This window comes from Mercenaria mercenaria, chromosome 2 (genome assembly GCF_021730395.1).
Source record: "Mercenaria mercenaria strain notata chromosome 2, MADL_Memer_1, whole genome shotgun sequence".
Lineage (NCBI taxonomy): Eukaryota > Metazoa > Mollusca > Bivalvia > Venerida > Veneridae > Mercenaria > Mercenaria mercenaria.
The window spans coordinates 45,476,501-45,482,500 of record NC_069362.1 but is presented as its reverse complement, the minus strand read 5'-3'; the positions used below and the strand labels follow the sequence as shown (position 1 = coordinate 45,482,500).

At 35.4% G+C, this 6,000-nt stretch overlaps 1 protein-coding gene across 4 annotated transcripts in view; it reads left to right on the top strand.

Moving 5' to 3' along the window:
• Positions 1 to 6,000, top strand: part of LOC123563866 (caspase-3-like) — a 76,870-nt gene that overhangs the window by 49,319 nt on the left and 21,551 nt on the right. The window lies entirely within an intron of this gene.

Genomic DNA, 6,000 nt, shown 5'->3' with positions numbered 1-6,000 from the left:
TGCCGAAATTGCACTTTCTATGCCAAAATGATTTACACGTCGTTATAAATGATGACATCTTTGCAGAGGAGAAGTGTTACAGTCGCTTACGCATAGCCTGTACTTTCACAGCCAATTTCAAACAACTGCTTCATGGAGTCTATTCTTTAGCTCATTGGCTAGAGCATTGGACTAGCATCCGAGCGACTTTGGTTTGAATCCCGCCACAGGCTGTTGGGATTTTTCTTCATAAAATAGAAAAAGTGGAAACTTCAAAGGTCGCTCAACACGACAACAACGAAAATGTTGCAGGCTCGGTTTGATTGAGCCTGTTCATGGACGGTAGTGGAAATGCATGCTACCGTCCACGCCCTCTAGCCCCGGGTTGAGCAGAACTCAACATTTACACATGCTAAAAGTACACAAAGCAATTTAGAGACATCCGCAGATGTATTCAAACGGCGGTGAACATGGAACCTTCGATACACGGGTTGTGGCGTGTAATTCCATCCATGAAAAGCGGCGTTTTGTCCTCAGATGAAGTAATAGGTTTGCCCCAAGCGAGAAAACAATGGGCAGAACTAAACAAACTGGAATTTAGAAAGTGGATCTGAGGTTATGGAGCCTGCATATCACAGGAACTGTCAAAAGACAAAATTAAAAAGCAGGCACCATATCCATGGGGTGATTATACAATACCCAAGGCTATGAGAGCGGGAGTATTGGAACCACCCAGGCCGAAACAGTCATGCTGAGAAACTTAACAGTGCTATGCTCTTTTTTTTATTTCTTACGCCTAAATATCATAAGATGGGGGCTCTTCCACGATACGGACTTTTTCACGTGCCGAACATAGCACTTTCTATACCAAAAGTGCTGTGTGGCGACCGTAAAAAGTCGCCGCGACTTCATCTCAGTGTTGTTACATTTTCTGGTCCTTCGGGATCATTGATTTCAACTCATTTAGATTTGAAGATTGAATACTGCTTAAGCCGGTGCTAGGGAGCGTGTGCAGTGTTGCATTTTCCATTACTGCTCATGAACAGACTCAATCAAATCTGCTCATGAACAGACTCAATCAAACCGAGTCTGCAATTTTCACTGTTTGCATTGTTCTCGGTGCTTCCGAGGGATCTACTTTTCAGATTATATTTACACGTCGTCATAAATGATGACTTCTTTGAAGAGGGGAAGTGTTATGGCTAGAAAATTTCTGACAACTGCGTTAGAGAGTCGACACTTTGGCTCAGTGTTTAGAGCAATGGACTAGCACCCGAGCGACTCAGGTACGAATCTCGCCACATCAGTTGGGATTGTTCTTCATAAAATGCAATGCTCTTTGATTTGTTACGACTAAATGTCGTAAAAATAAACACATTGATACAGAAATAAAAGGGTATTACATTGCCAGTACAGAGTGCAAGCGATAAACAAACGTTCAGTGACTTGGAAACTATAAACGTAGGGACATTGTCTCAACCTAAGTGGCGGCAACATAAAAAAATGCAAAGTGTCAAATATATAGATCTAGTGACATTTTGTTATTGACTGGATAACTCAGAAAATGTAAACATTATATTTGCTAAATTGGCAAAGTCTTGACTATTGTATGCATTTAGATATCGATAACAAGTCTGCAGATTAGGCACCAAATAAGTAAACGTTATAATGATGTTAAATGTGTGTACTATTTCAAACCTAATGCATAGTACTGGATATACTGTTAATGCATATAAACGTGTTATTTTTAGATTTACATAAACTATATGAATTAATTGACCATGTTTTTAGGTATTAAAGTTTGTTTTTAAGTATTAAATTTGGATCTAATATACCTTTAAAGGCACATAATGCCTTTATTTAAAATGTGGCTGCCACATTTCCCGCTATTAACATCAATTTCTTGCTAAACCATATAATTATCCGATTATTGTTTCCACTATCATTTGCCAAAGGCTTAAATATTAATGAGTTGAGTAAACAGTTTTATTGAATGTGTTTTTTCTGATTACCCCCCGTTATGGCTCCAACTGTAAATGCTCATGTGCAGTATAAAAAGAAACACTTTTCTAGCCATTTAATTGTGCATAACATCTATGTGTACAGTTATTTCTTCTGTTTTTAACATATTTTAAAATTTAACTTTAACAATAGCATGTTTCTTCGTCAATATATAATTAGTAGTTAATCTACTTTAACTATTGGCAGAATACAAACTACTAAAAGACCACGAAAAAGCATTTCTTGCATCGTCATAGTCGTTTTGTATAAAAGGTTAACACGATCATTTTTTGCAATTTACGACTTTTCCTCAAATAATCTCTTAATCAAAAAGTTTTCAGAGTTTCACAGTTTTTTCTCACAGTATGATATATTTTTTCTTTACGAATCATGGGCTAACAGCAAATCAAAAATTGATATAAACGGGTATAAGTGTTTAAATTTTTACAGGAAATTTCAAAATAGAAGGGCTAGGCGCTGTAGTGGTGGAATTGTTTTATACATAAAAAATTCTATAAGTAAAGGTATAAAAGTGGTGCATGTATAAAAGGTTAACCGATCATTTTATTGCAATGTACGACTTTTCCTCAAATAATCTCTAAATCAAACTTAATTTCCGCACAAAGGTAATTGCCGCCGTCAAACGACAATTAAGCGTAATCGGAGATCATTTGTCTCGATTCTGCTATGTTTGATACGTGACAGGAAATCTTAGATGTCTGAATTGTGTGTTTTGAACTTATTGACATTTGAAAACATGTAGTTTGATGGCCCCGGGATAAAGCAAGATTTTTGCGTGATTAATTAAGATTGTATTAATGAGCATTTAATCATGTATCAGATTAGAACTACTACTACTTCATTATTATTATCAGTGCTTTTTTTCCTATTTCACATGCATATATGGAAGAACTTGTAACAACATAGTCATAGCGGGGTGAAAACTACTTTGAAAGACATACATCCGTAAATTCTAACCAAGCAGCGAAAAACCGACATTGTAAACAGCAGGAGATATCAATCGTCTCCAACATACCAACGTAACACTTAGCAAATACACGTGATGGTAACAACGAAATATATATTATGATCATTACTATCATTCCACTAGCATTACTAACAATCCTCAAGCAGCCGCCTGTATGGATTACCGATGGCGTGAATATATTCGTCTGACCAAACTTTCCTGATATTCAAAATGCCGAAAGGTTATATATTTGCGTAAACCGTCAATTAAATTTCAAATGTAATTAAGACCGCGTTGGCAAGTACAAAAGTTTGCGAAAAAATAAGCCCTAGAGAACACTTCTAAATTTACATCTTATCACAGGAAACATACTTGTTCTATAACGACTTACATATAAACAGCCGATTCTCCATCTTTCCACACTAAATAACGCATGCCTGTATGGGGTTGTATTTAATTTCCGGTTGTACACCTGATTATCAAATAATTCAAATAATAAATAGTGCTCTTTTTTGGAGCTACGCAAAGACAATTTCAAACATTTTTTGGTATTAACTGGATGTTCACCAGGCCAGGTAGGATGGCGGATTTAGTGCAGTCGTTCATTACTTGAGAAAAAGAAGCTTATATTAAAGACGAAAACTACATTCGTATTATGTAAGGTCATAACATAAAAAAATTCGTACTATTTTAAGATTTCGAAAGAGGCCATTAAATTGTTCGATAAATTTCTTGAGCGTTTTAAAGTAAGATTTTTCAGTTAGTGTAAAGTTGGTCAGTTGATAAATTGCATTTCAGATTAATAATTAAGATAATCTAAACTGCAATGTATTAATTTACATTAATTATAATTTATTTTAAAGGATAAACATGAACTGAATATTGGCACGATGATTTAATGACCCAATCCCCCTTTATTCGATGATCATTTATTATGTTACTGACAGTGTCATGAAGCATGTTTGTCTGATATGAAAGGATTTGTGAACAATTTGACGTCAATATGAATGGCTACTAGTGCAACAAATGCAATACATTAAATATTTCCAACTCATATGAGCTATGGAGCGTTGTACGTATAATAATCGATTTTTTAGTTTCTAATCATAAAATATGCATTTGAATCGTTTCATCTCAAATTTACTGAGTTGATGCTTTTGCCAAACATAACTTTGTCACGGAAAAAGTGTGCACACACCAGGCCGTTCAGCAATTATACTGCAGTAGTGTATTTGTGCAGTGCTGCACCTTGGAATTAATGCCAAAATGTAAAAGCAAACCATTAACATGAATAAATAACTGCCCTGACAGTATCGTCTGCTTATGTTGTTATAATGTCAGTATCGTCTGCTTATGTTGTTATAATGTCAGTATCGTCTGCTTCTGGTGTTATGTTTGTAAAACACCACCATGTATCTTGTCTATTCCAGCTGGAGTATTGACACTATTGACACTCTGATAAAGAGGGCATTGATTTTTGCGTGAAGGAAATAACTGTCAGAGGCTGTTGGCCATCTTGTTATTTTTCAGTAATTGTGGCCAATTCACTTATTGTCAACCACATAAAATTAGACTGATTAAATTGTCTTTGTTTGTCGTAAGCAATTCAGCAACTTGATCTTTGCTTTCTTGTGAAGAAAATGAGCACTGCCGGAAATTAGGAAACAAAAATGATGCACATGATTAAAGTGTTCCCAAGTTTAACTTTACTGTTTTATGCGACATACTAGACATAAAATTAAAGAAGGTAAATAGATTAAACAGAAAATAAGCAAAACCCAATGACGCGAAACTGACAGTATTAACTGAGAACTGAAATTAGATATTTTTAAGTGTTTTTATGTTTGTTTGACAGACGCTTGTCACGGTTTAGCTTAGTACGAGAACTACATGTAATGTATCCATTGATCCTAAGGGCCCACAAAGAGATCGTGCAGTTTTGTAGTATGGCCTTTAAGAAATATTGACATATAATAAATCCCACTGTATGATTGTATTTAAACATCTTACGGTGCATGCGTTATATATACCGGTATCAAACATTTGAAACTACTCCCTATATACATATATATCAATAAAAATACCGTCGACCTCAACCACAAAATGACAAAAATTCTGTGAAAGAACCGGGACCTATAGTCAAAATACTTTTGTGGTCCTTGACTGTGCTCACTACTCAAAACATTCCTATGTTTCCTAAATGTGGCAAAAAATGCCCATTTCCTACAAAATCTCTGATTTCAACGATATTCAGTGACATGTTTTGAACAAAATAATAAATGTGTTTCAAAAAAGCTAAATTCGCTATAGAAGATAAACTGTCTGGTAGCAACAGTGTATAGCTTTTCAATTAGGACTAATTCGAAAGGCTTCAGTGAACCTTGTCCTTTATAACATATACGTTAAGTTGTCAGCCATCTATAAGAGACCTCTGAATATTTACTTCTAGACGGTGTGCTCTATTCCTCTTGTAATTTATATTTCAAACCCATTTCGACTGGATAAATATGGACAGTTATAAAAATTTCAAAATTCTGAAATAAAAAAAAAACACATATCTTGGTAGCTCGCTGCAATACGTTGTTTTAAAGATGGTGTATACTACAGTCCAGTATAGTTCCATCAATGTAAACAAGTCCGCTCAATCAAACCAAAAACAATCTCTGCGTTCTGATCTGCTGCTATGCAACGTGACAAATTTGCTAGTAAAAACACAGACATAATCATTCAATACAGACTTCATCCATTACTTTTGTTTAGAGTATAGGCGTCTGCCTTACGGCATGCCCGAAATCGTTTATTTTTACAACAGTTTCCTGATAACGATTAACCCTTATCATGCTGGACACGATTGATTCTGCCTTTACGACCAGTGTAGATCATGATCAACCTGAACAGCCGCGCAGTCAGATCAAGATCTGCACTGTCCGCCATTCAGTAAGTATCTTTTGGTAGGCATCCCTTTAAACAATTAATGGTCCTGTCCAAATTGAAAGATGGACAAGTTCATTATAGAAATTTAGCAGGATAAGGGTTAAACGTCATATAAACTG